The 12,153-nt window shown below is 35.2% G+C and overlaps 1 protein-coding gene across 4 annotated transcripts in view; it reads left to right on the top strand.

Moving 5' to 3' along the window:
• The window catches only part of LOC129245369 (sialin), a 92,555-nt gene that overhangs the window by 14,304 nt on the left and 66,098 nt on the right, over positions 1–12,153 (top strand). Inside the window, exons 1-2 of one of the 4 annotated variants that reach the window (XM_054883484.1) lie at positions 7,991–8,172; positions 9,052–9,114. The exons of 1 other annotated variant lie outside the window; for it this stretch is intronic. The gene's annotated coding sequence lies outside the window, so the exon portion shown is untranslated. Of the gene's footprint in view, positions 1–7,990; positions 8,173–8,294; positions 8,421–9,051; positions 9,115–12,153 lie in introns of those variants that run through there. 2 more of the 4 variants (XM_054883482.1, XM_054883485.1) reach the window with 2 other exon arrangements.

The following is a 12,153-nucleotide window of genomic DNA, read 5'->3' as shown; positions in this document are numbered from 1 at the left end:
AAATCGTAATAAATTATCGCACGAAAATGTTCACGAGTTAATTCCATTTTTTGGGCGCATGCATTTTTCAACTCACTGAAAAAAGAACAAATAAAGCTCGTAAGTGAAAACGTTATACTCGTATGTGAAAAATACCAAACGCTACATTACACGTGGTGTTGCAAAGGCGTAAAATATAAAAGGCAGCCTGGTAATTCTTATGCAGATATACGAGGGCAGTTCAATATGTCCCGTGTTTGATGACAGAGGGCGTTCCTGATGGAAGTTGGTATTAGCATCATGGGCAAAACAAATTTCAAGCTGATTGATAGATTAGTCTGGATTTAGCAGCTATTCAAATAAGACGTGTTTCGTGATTTTCGCTAAGGTGAAAAAAGAGCAGTATCATTCGATAATTCGTATTTTTTTTGAATGGGGAAAAAATTCGGGGAGATAAAAGTAAAGTTAGATATTGGTTCAACGAATTTAAACGTGGGCGAACATCTGTTTTTGATAAGCGACCAGGACGCCCGGCAGATGTGATTACCGAGGAAATCATTCAAAAGTCCGCGACATGATTCTCGCTGAACAACGAACGAAAGTGCGCGAAGTAACGGAGGCCATAGGTGTGTTGACCGAACGGCAATTAATATTTGACATGAAAAGTTGGCGATGAACGAATTGTCGGCCCGATGGCTGTCGCGATTGCTCACAAGCAACAACAAGCGGATGCGGCTGTTAACCTCGAAGCAGTGTTTGGAGCAATTTACCGTTGGTACCGTTGATGAAACTAGGCAACAACAATGGATTTCTTCCGGTGAATCTGCTCCAAAGAAGACGAAGACAGTGCCATCGGCCGGAAAGGTCATGGCGACGATTTTTTGGGATGCGAACGGCGTCATCCGCATGGATGTTTTAGAAAACGGAAGAACGATCACTGGACATTACTACAGTGAATTATTGGACCGCTTTCACAAAAAATTGAAGGATCTCGCACCAGCACATTCGTCCGGAGTTGTAGCCGCCAAACTGCATGAATTACGTTATGAATTGCTGCCGTATACACCCGATCTCGCTCTCTGTGACTTTTTCTTGTTCCCTAATATGAAGAAAAGACTCGCGGGGGAAAAATGTAATTCAAATGAGGAGCCCTTGCCGAGACAGAGGCGTATTTTGAAAGGCTCGATAAATACTATTTTTTGGAGGAGTTAAAAAATGGCCGGAGCGCTGGGAGAAAGCTATCTTTCTAAAAAGGTATTATGATGAAAAACAAAAAAAAATGTTTTTGAAAAAATTGTGTATTCATTTCTAAGACGGGTACTCTTTGAATCCCCCTCATAAGTATTTACTTTTTCTAACTCTCAGACAGAGATCTTTGTTATTTAGAGAGAAACTCAACATCGCATTGTGGAAAACCTTATGAACAAGAAAATGTATTATATCTCAATGGACAGTGCCATGGCTTGAAGTGAAATCTATACTACCGATATTCAAATGCAAGTTTAGTACACTCGCCGTAGCCAAGCTCGAGTTCGAAAGCTACTGTACGCATAAAACATCAAATGACAGAAAAAAAATGTTCCTAATAACATGCAATGGTAAACCTCTGAATGCATTTCTGGCATGAAAAAAGCTTGGAAGCATTTACGCACCAAGTAAAAATATACAAGAACGAGTGTAATATACTTTCTGTCACTGCATACAATTTTCAATATGTAAAACCAAATACACGTTTAAGTTTCAAAATGCTAATTAATTTACTTGTAATAGAAGTGTTTGAATGCTGAGCTACATACATACATTTCTACCTAAATGAAAATATACATACCTACGTTTGTATTTAGTATAGAAAAAATATATTGTATATTGGTTTTCGAAGAAATTTAAGGTGCAAGTGCCCGAAAAAAAACTGGTTTCAAAGCTCAAAATATGATGAACAAAAAATCTCGACAAAATCATAATAATTGCGCTAAATGATTACATTGATTTTAAATGTTTACCCGTCACATGTCGAGAAACAAAAGTTCAACAAAAATTGGGTGGGGTGTGCATTTGCGCATTAGCGCAACCAATTTATTGCAATTAAAAATTTCCTCGCTCTGAGGATTCTACTCTTCATGGGGGCAGGGCATAGAGGAGTTCGTGTTAATTATCATTATTTATTATTATTTTGTTTTGTTTTGTTTTTTTTTTCCGAATTGGTTAGAGTCAAGGCTAATAGAAGAGCAGGCTGCGACAACCGGTGACGTTACTGAACAAACATCGCCAAACTTACAGTAGGCGAACTTCAACACTTTCATAAACAGAAAAAGCTATGTTAAAGTTTTTTTATATTAACGTTCTCGCTCTACATTGAAAATACTTTCGAGGTTTGATAAACAGATGTTTGGTTTTTTCCGATTACATGAATATAAAGCTCGCCTAAACAGTCCGACTGTCGCAGATCTTCTTGCCATTAAGCAGAAGGGACTGTAGGCAGCTAGTTGGACTGACGACGAAACACTTTCTGTGGGCGGAGTACATGGAAAAGGTAGGCATTCAGACAGTGCACTTTGTCTAGGGTGAAGTACATCACACTTAATGTTGACTGAGTACTGCACTTACTAGTTGTCCGGAATAAAGCTGTGGAAATATCTTTTATGTGTATTTGACTTTTTGTTCGTTTATTTAATTATTTATCTCGAAGAAGTCAATAAGCTACAAAGGTTCTTACTGACTAAAACAAAACAAATGACTAATGACTAAAATAAAATTGAGTTCAATAATTTAGAAAACGCATCTTGCGCAAAGAAAAATCAAGCAAAATAGAGTTCGAAATCTCGTTGAGTTCTCGAAGTGAACTCACTAATGGGAAATTTCTTGTGTAATTTGTGTTGAGGGTCTAGAGATAAAAAAGAAAATTAAAACGAAGTGTTCTCGCAGGAATACGAAATTGAAATTGAATAGCTAGCAGTAATACGAAGCTATCGATTACACTACGAGTACTTATCAAGCCATCTACACAAGACAAGGAAAGGATATATATATATTAGGGTGGTCCAAAAATGCATGGGAAAAAATTTATATTAAAATTTTTATGCTGCCGCCCCCCATAATGGTAAAGAATGAAAAATAAAAAGACCCGTATTTTTTTTTTTTTTAATCAGACCATATTTAATGGTGCCGCCGGGGCTTTGAAATATCCCATGTATTTTGCATGGGAAAAAAATACTTTTTCGTAGATTTCATGTAAAAACCTGGAAAATGAATATATTTTAACCGGATAACTCAGTTTCTCTTCATAATTGGTCAGGGAATAACAACCAATTATGAAATAATTTTTTTTGTATTAACTATTTTTTATAGAACCCCAAAACGATTTTTTCCCCCAAATTGGGGGACATCAGAATTCGTTTTAGAGGTATGGTTCCTTCGGCAAAGTTTCTTATTTTGATCCCTAGAATATGATTTTCATAGAGCAATGGGCGATTTTTAAATCGATTAAATAATTGGCGCGTACACCCTTTCCGGGTGTTTGGCTGAGCTCCTCCTCTTATTTGTGGCGTGCGTCTTGATGTTGTTCTTGAGTTTTGCCATTGCCTACTGAGGGGCGACCGCTATTAGAAAAAACTTTTTCTTGATTTTGGTGTTTTACCGAGATTCGGACCTACGTTCTCTCTGTGAATTCCGAATGGTAGTCACTCACCAACCCATTCGGCTACGGCGGCCGCCTTCTTCTTCTACCAAGAACTAATTAAGAACATGAAATCAAGCCTAGTATTTCTCCACGTGGAGAGAATCTGCTTCTGCCTCAGAGGTATCGTATAGAATACCTTCAGGGCTAGTACATATTTATCCAATCGCAGTGATTACTGAAAGCTGTAAACCATACGGATATGAGTAAGTGTATTTCTGTTCCATGTTAGTTTTTTTTTGTTTTTATCGACAACGAAAATGTCATATGTGTTGCACACTATTAGGGCATTCCCTTAAACGCGGAAAGTAGAAACATCAAAAATATCGAAACCACGGGATTCAGCAAATTAGTAGCTTTGTCAAATTTAAGCACCGTAGAGATAAATAAAATTTAAATTAAATTAACTTACACAAATTTTTTGAACGAATTGCACTCAGCGATTTAGCCACGGCTGACATATTTGGCATAAGAGATAGTTTCTACTCCGTAGGTAAGCGCATTTTTTTACTTAATCGCAGGAAGAAATCAATATGAAAAATAAAATGAAATTATTCATAACGAACAATATTTTTCAGTAATTGAAAGTTACTTACAGTACATCACCTACATTCCACTTAAACCAGTTCCGTGATCAAATACATTTATATCTAACTTTTTACTTAACTTGGCTGCAAAAGAGAATTATACCTACACTGCTATTATCATTTTTCAGTGATCAAATTCTTGACTTCCCTTGACATTATGAAGAATTATGAGGGCAACACTAAAATTTACGGGAAGTTCCAGGTTACATTCATACAAATTTCAAAAGCCCTTCTTCAAAGTTAGTAAAGTTTTGTGGTGTTCGAGGTCTTTTTAAATTAGGTATCGAGGTATATTCAATTATATAATAAATCATTCTTTTTGTTATCACTTGGCAGGAATGCGACTGTTTACAGCTGTAGCCGTCGTGACACCGGAGAAGCACACGACTTTTATTGAAGTATCTTTAGAACAGGTATAATTGACTGTGTGAAAACATAAGGATTCTAAACAAGATCCAGTGTTTATCCTGTGCCTTATTGATTATAATTGCAAAATCTAGACAAAGGAAAGCTAGAGTCTTTTGGAAGCTTCTCAATATGAATGATTCGAAACCTAACCAAGTTTTCTCTTACCCCTCTAATCTACCTAAGCGCCACCTATCGGTCCTTTTTTTGCAAACTTAATATACATGACGCTGATTTATATTCTGGATTATAAATACGATTTTTCTAAATAAATCGATGGCAGCGCCAGCTAACGTTTCAGAATAATCTTATGAATCTTCCAAGTATATAAATAACATTTTTCCAGTTAAGGATGGGCGCATCAGTTGTATGCCAACTTTAAACGGCATCGACATTTTTTTTCATATCAAAGAACTTGAAGGTTTGGTATTTTTTGCTAAGGGCAGTAATTTCTAAAAAGCACTTGCTTTTATCATTTTCATGCTTAAAAGCCATCCAAGTAGCTCATATAATACACGCACTTGACAAAGAACTGGCTATTACGGGAATGGGCACTCGTTCGCACTTCTTCAAGGATAGTCCAAAAATATACTTGTAGTTGAGGCTAAACTCTGATGCAAGGTGGAATGTGCTTATGTTTGTGCCGGGTCACCGTGGCGTTCGAGGCAATGAACTGGTTGTAGAATCAGTGAAATTTCGGAGTGTATACTTCGATCGGAATCAATTTTATGGTCAAGTATAGCGGGAATAGGCGAGCAATACAAACGCCTGTAAAACAACCAAATGTTTCACGAAAAGGTCTGGCAGTGTGGTAGCAAACTTCCTTCTCAGACAGAAGAAGAGTGGGCTACGGGCCGTACAGGAATAATGATGGCGCATAATCATGAGGACGACATTTGGTCTCCATAGGTATCATCGGCAATCCACTGCGTACATCTTGTTTTGAAGCTGAAAATTCTATACAGAATTTTCTCTGCCGCTGTTTGGCTATCGCCAGACTTTGAAGATAATTTTTTGGATCGGATGTATTGAGAGAAGCTACATTCTGTTCCTCTCGACAACCTGCTAAGATTCTTAAAAAATCTGTGAAGTTTGCAGAGGTGGAATGAATCCTCACAACTCCTGTCTCCGCCTATTTGTTAAATCCTCAATTCAATGCTAGTTAGTTGTATGTTACCGGAATGACACGGATTTATAAGTATATCCAGCCAAGGATTTTGCTCCAGCACTGTTCCCATACATGTATGGGGTATGTTTATGCTGCCATAACGACACCGACATCCATTAAATCTTTCTAGACCATAAGTGCTATGGGAAATGTTGCCTGAGTGCTTGGGAAATTTCCGGTCATCCACAATTTCATTCGAAGGCAAAAAATGAACCAATGAAAACAGCAACACGTACCAGCGTGGCATGGTCGGCTACGACATAACATACAGTGCGTTAAATAACCATAATTCAGGGACTTGTTGACAAATTTTGACAATTTAACTTTCTCTGATTTATTTTTATAGTCATATTCTTTGTATAAAATGTTGATGTTTCTACAAAAACTATAGAAATCCAAGTGAGAAACTTTGTGGATATTAAACAAATTTCAACGAAATTTTATATATTTTTGCAGTGGCATTGTGCATTTTCCCGTATTTCACGTATGCTCGATATGCTCAACATCAAAAGGATTTTCGAAAATTTACGCGATTTTGGATCCATTTCAAAGTCACTTGTACTTTATTGTACTAAAACTCATTGGTTTATAACCCTGGCCTATAATTTTTAGAAAAATTTCCATTGAAAAGATCAAAATTAAAAAAAATATTCAACAAAATTTCATAAACATAAAAAAAAAAATCAAAAATCAACGCGAATTTGGAGCCTCTTCAAACTTGTTTTTTATTATACTAAAATTCAATGGTCTACATATAACCCTGGCCTTGAAAAATTAAAAAAATAAAAATGTAGTTATAATAATTAATAATAAGTTCTTGCTCTATAGTTATTAACTCTTTCCGTCACGCTCTTTACTGCGACATAAAAAATTTATTTTTTGTTGTTAATTGGTGAATATGGAATACAAGTAACACACGAATGCAAAAAAAAAAATATTTATCGTTAGGTTTTTGAGAAACGAGGTGGTCACCACCAGTAACCACCATGACTGAAGGGTACAAAAATTTATTAAAACTAATGCACTCAATTACTTCACTTTTTTATTTATTTTTAGAAAAAAGACAATACAAAATTTGGTAATAAATTTACAAACAATTATTTCTTGTGAAAATCTGAAAAATATGTCTTTCCTTTTCGGAGGCAAAGAGGAACGTGGCATGTTCTGCATTGCCATACTGTGCGGACAGGGACGCTTTTGGTACTGCAAAAGGCGCATCTTCTAGGTATGCCTCTAAGCGGTTGGTGTCGATCACCAAATGCCTTCGGCAACATGCTAAACGTTTCCGCAGCCGAAATTTCATTCCGCAAACAAAATTTGATGGCACTTCTCTGCTCAATCAAATCAGACATTGTAAAAATCGAAAAATGCACTCTTGGTCGTTTGGTAAACACAACCGTAAATATATTACTGCTAAAATAATTATAGTGAAATTTTAATCCCGCGAACTTTGACAAATAAATTCACCTTACTTTTTGCCCACAGTAGTAATAATAAATAATAAGTCCTTGCTCTATAGTTATTAATGCACTGTATATGTAGCTGTATAACACATTGCATGCATACTGATTTTCAACAATAAATCAAGCACTAGTTTGAAATTCGCCCTACTCTTAATTATAACAGCCAGTTTCTAACATATAAGAACAACCTTAATGTGCATGCGCGTTATTGTGTAACTAACATTGTAGTTATGTATATCAGAGTGATTCTTTGCATCTTTTATCAGATGATGTTTATTGAGTTGTATGATACCTAATCGCCTGTGTCTTTATCATTCAAGCTCTTTAGTATATTCAGTGTATAAACATAAGTTCATAATACATGCAAACTCATTAGCGATTACTTTAGGCTTACTTAGCACAACATACAGGTACTAAATAAATTTCGCTGGCTGCATGCATCGTCACACTCGGCTTTTCTTTCCACACGCTCAGCATTTGTTGTATTCGGCTGCGCCAACAGCTGCCACAGCTTTGATGGCTGCGTCGAACGCTTCGAAATTCGCAACTTACGCTGCTTCTCACTAATTTTTCGTTTTCGGACGTATTTCGCATTCGACATAGCCGCGTTTGCGTTGCTCACGAGTATTGGCAGTGGAAGAGCGAACAATTTAACACAGACCGTTAGCCGTCAATCAATCGTCGGTTTGGCGCAAATTGAAAAAGTTAGTAGATTTGAGCCGTAAAATATAAAAGTTTGCCAACTGCTGCGACAGTACGTTTGATAATTTCGTAGCGTGCGGTACTTTAGCTTGAAAGCGAAGTGGTGATTAGTGAGAAGTTATAGCACAGAAAAAAATACGCGTGAATGCGAATAACAGTGTAATATTTATTGGTCTATTTGGCAGTTTGCAGAAGGTAAAGCTATGTTGAAGAATGGATTGTTCGAAGTATTCTAGATTGAAATGTAGTGCAAGTAAACAAAGAAGCAATGCTTGAGTGAACCGATGTTGGAGGCTAAAAAATGTTTGCAAATTGCAAAATCACCCTTTTAATGCATTTAAGTGCTTCTTTTTGTGAATATGCGTGATTGAAGTCGAAAAAGACATTTTTACTTGATTGCAACTAGCGAGAATGTGTTGTTAAGTGCGCTTTGGTTGTGAATGGTAAAGTAACTGCTTTTGTTATTTATTTTATTTTCTTAAGAGGAGTTTTGTTGAGAAATGAGATGATAAATAATAATAATGATCCTTAGAATAACTAACTCCATGCAATGCAATAACTCCTTTCTTTTAAATATTGATGTATAAGTGACACAGAAAAGTCTTGTGTTCAAAGTCAGTGGTTAATTATGGTATAAAAGAAAAGCCGAGTTAAACAAAACATAAAAAATACAATGAAAACTAAACTAAAATAATAGTAATGAAAATATAAATAATTTTGATCAATGTGTGCTAGTAAAATATTTTCCCAACATTACCTCTTTAGTACCTGCAAAAATTGACCTCCAAAATGTGTTCCTTTATCGGTGCTAAGCTATTTGTTTAAGGTGGATTTTTCTTCCAAGCCGTGTTTTAACATTGGGACAAAGATGCAGGAAGTCAGCTTGAATACGGCAACATTTCGTGGCTCTGTTCATAAAATTTATTATTATTATTATTTATAAAGGATATATACAATATAACATATTGTCTTCCTAGTCAAATGGGACAGTGTCTTTTTATTGCTGTAGTACCGTTCGCGATTGAACTTCTTTTGGGTAAAAAGGCTATGAGAATATTTTGTCTCGAATTTCAGATGGTTGGGCCTATTACCTTACGAGCCTAAAGTGCACTACTACAATTCCAAATGAACTTCTTGGTGCGTGATTGTGATGAACAGCCTGTTTTCTTAGGCAACTGTGACGATGTCTTCATAAGTATCATACATCATTGCTGTACTATTTTTTAATGATGGTTTTTTGCGAGCAAAAAGACTACGATTATTTCGTTTCGAAAGTTTCGGCAGGTTGTGCCTTCGGCGCATATCCGCTAAGGAAAAATCTAATATTTTCACTTTGCTTGGCCTTTGTGGGATTTCAATATAACTGAAGTGCTAGCAAAAAAAGATGTTTGTTGCTCGGATGGATTTTGGCGGTGAAAATGAAACAAACATTCAAATTTTTGTGCAACAAACATCATATACAGTTACAGTCAAAAGAAAGTGCACACCATATGTTGACAAGTTTTGACTATTTATATATTTATTTACTTTCTTATTTCAATTAATTAATTATATTATTTTATAAAAACACGATTCATACTACAGAAAAATTTGACACCTTTTATTCAGAATTTCTGAAAATTTCAGTTTTAAAGATCACTGAATTTTGATAATAAAGTGAAAGTTTCAAGTAAATCAAAAATCAAACTGATTTTTTTGGTCCCGCTCTTGTGCATTTTCTCCATTTAGCGTTTACTCCACATTTTTATATGGAAGAAAGCACCCAACATCGTTAGCAGAAAAAATTGTCAAACATCAACGCAATTTTTGAAACTTGCACTTTATTATGCCAAAATTCAATTATCTATGAAACTGCACCGAAGTTTTTCTAAAAATTCTTAGTAAAAAGTTCAAAATTTTACTTTATCTAGCTTTTGTTGTGGTATGAACTATATTTTTATAAGAAAATAATTGAATTTATAAAATAAATAAAAAAGGGCCGTTCTACCAAACAAAAGTAGCGATCTTTGTATCGTGGCCGCTGTAACCGAATGGGTTGGTGCATGACTACCATGCCAATGAAAAGCTCCTCATAAAAATATATGCCGTTCAGAATTGGCTTGAAACTGTAGGTCCCTCCATTTGTGAAACCACATCAAGACGCACGCCACAAATAGGAGGAGGAGCTCGGCCAGACATCCAAAAAGGGTGTACGCGCCAATTATATATATATATATATATATATATATAAATCTATTACATTTCAATACTTCCGCTAAAGCATTGCGGATATACATATACATATTTAGATTTACGTGAGCTGATCCGATTTCAAATGTCTAAAAAATCGAGTTTTTTATAAACAAAGTTAGTTTTTAAAAAATACGTTTTCGAAAATATTTCTTCAAGTAATAGAATTAAAGCTTAGCAGATCTGCAATTAAAATAATAAGATTTATATGCTATTTTGAGTTTTTGTCGTTCTGGCAATAAAGAGAAAATAAAAAAAATTTTCAACGCTCTGAAAATTAACCAATTAAAAAACTTTGTAAATTTCGAAAGCAAATTTGTTGAAAAATAAAGCCAAAGCAATTTAAAAAAATATCCTCTTGTGTTTTAGTTTTGATTATAAAAAATTTATGGTTAATTTAAAAGGGTGAAATAAAAAAAAAATTCGAAAATTTATTTATGTTTATTTGTCACAATGGTACTTAACGTATTAGGCACTTAAATATCTGACACACTTTATTTATATACTTTGAGTTTAGAAAGTCTTGAATAACTCTATCTTTACCGAGTTTTTTGCCAATATCATTATTGTGGCAGAAGTCTTCGGCTGCACAAAAATAAATTTTATAATTCCGATGGAAGTATAACAATACCAACTTTTTTTTATATGGAGAGTGATGTCATCTTCTGCCCATACGCATATAAATATTTTTTAAGCAAACAGTAGTTTGCCGCTTAACATCAGTTGATAGACCGCAGGTCTTCTGTAGTTTTTATGTCTTATTCTATGGCATTATTGGCTATATTGCTCCCCTATTTTCGTAATTCTATTCGAAATTTTTGGGTTAATATATTTTGAGTAGTACCGGCGTTAACTTTAATAATAATAATAATTGACACTTACTTGTTTCCATCATTTGGTGTTTCGTCCCCGAGGTACTACCGCATGGTATTCACGCACCAACACATTAAGCTATAGCGGTCGCCTTCACACTATTTTGCCACAAAAAATCCAAATCTGATAACTGTATATGTAATCTGAATGATGTCTCATGGAGGAATATTGCTAATGAATTAGTCTGGAACCCAAGCAAATCTCACTGCATTGCTATTTATAAGGAACCTTTCAATTTGTATCATTACCCCAAAGTACTCTGAACAATACACTGATAAGATTTACTGACACCGCTAAAAATCTTGATGTTTATTCCATAGTGTACAATAGGCAAAGTATATGGAATGTTAAGAGCAGCCTTACCTCCTTTTTAGATATTTGGCCGAGCTCCTCCTCCTATTTGTTGCGTGTGCTTTGATGTTTTCTACAAATGGAGGGATCTACAGTTTGAAGCCGAATCAGTACGAAAGATATTTTTTATGAAGAGATTTTACATGACAGAAATGCACTCGGAGGTTTGCCATTGCCTACCGCGGAGCGACCGCTATTAGAAACATTTGTTTTTATCATTTGGTGTTGTATGTACGGAGTTTCGAACCTGCGCGTTTGCGAATGGTAATCACACAGCAACCCGTTCCGCTACGGCAGCCGCCAGAGTTATGTTAGACTTCAACTTACACGATCAGTGCGGTCTATACAAATGCTGCATATGATATTTAGATCCCGAATTTGTGGGCGTACATTTTTTGTCTTCACAGTTAGTCTTTGGAACATTTCACCTCTGGATATCAGAAGTATCATTAACATATTGCATTTCAAACTAATACTATTGTGCTAAATAAATTTCAGTATCTGGCATATGTTGTCTATCGTCTGTAATCTCTCATCTCTCACCTGTCATCTGTCTATATTTTATTTTTTCCAGCTTTCCCTTTATCAACCTCATTATCCTATCATTTATCATATTCCTCACTATCTTCAAAATTTCATTGCTATTCTAATATCTTTTACTATGAAACAAATTTACATAAATAAAGCACCTGTTTGTTATGCTCGATAAATAAATATATAAAT

Source organism: Anastrepha obliqua, chromosome 4 (genome assembly GCF_027943255.1).
Source record: "Anastrepha obliqua isolate idAnaObli1 chromosome 4, idAnaObli1_1.0, whole genome shotgun sequence".
Lineage (NCBI taxonomy): Eukaryota > Metazoa > Arthropoda > Insecta > Diptera > Tephritidae > Anastrepha > Anastrepha obliqua.
The sequence above is the reverse complement of the archived record's forward strand: the minus strand, read 5'-3'. Positions and strand labels throughout refer to the sequence as shown.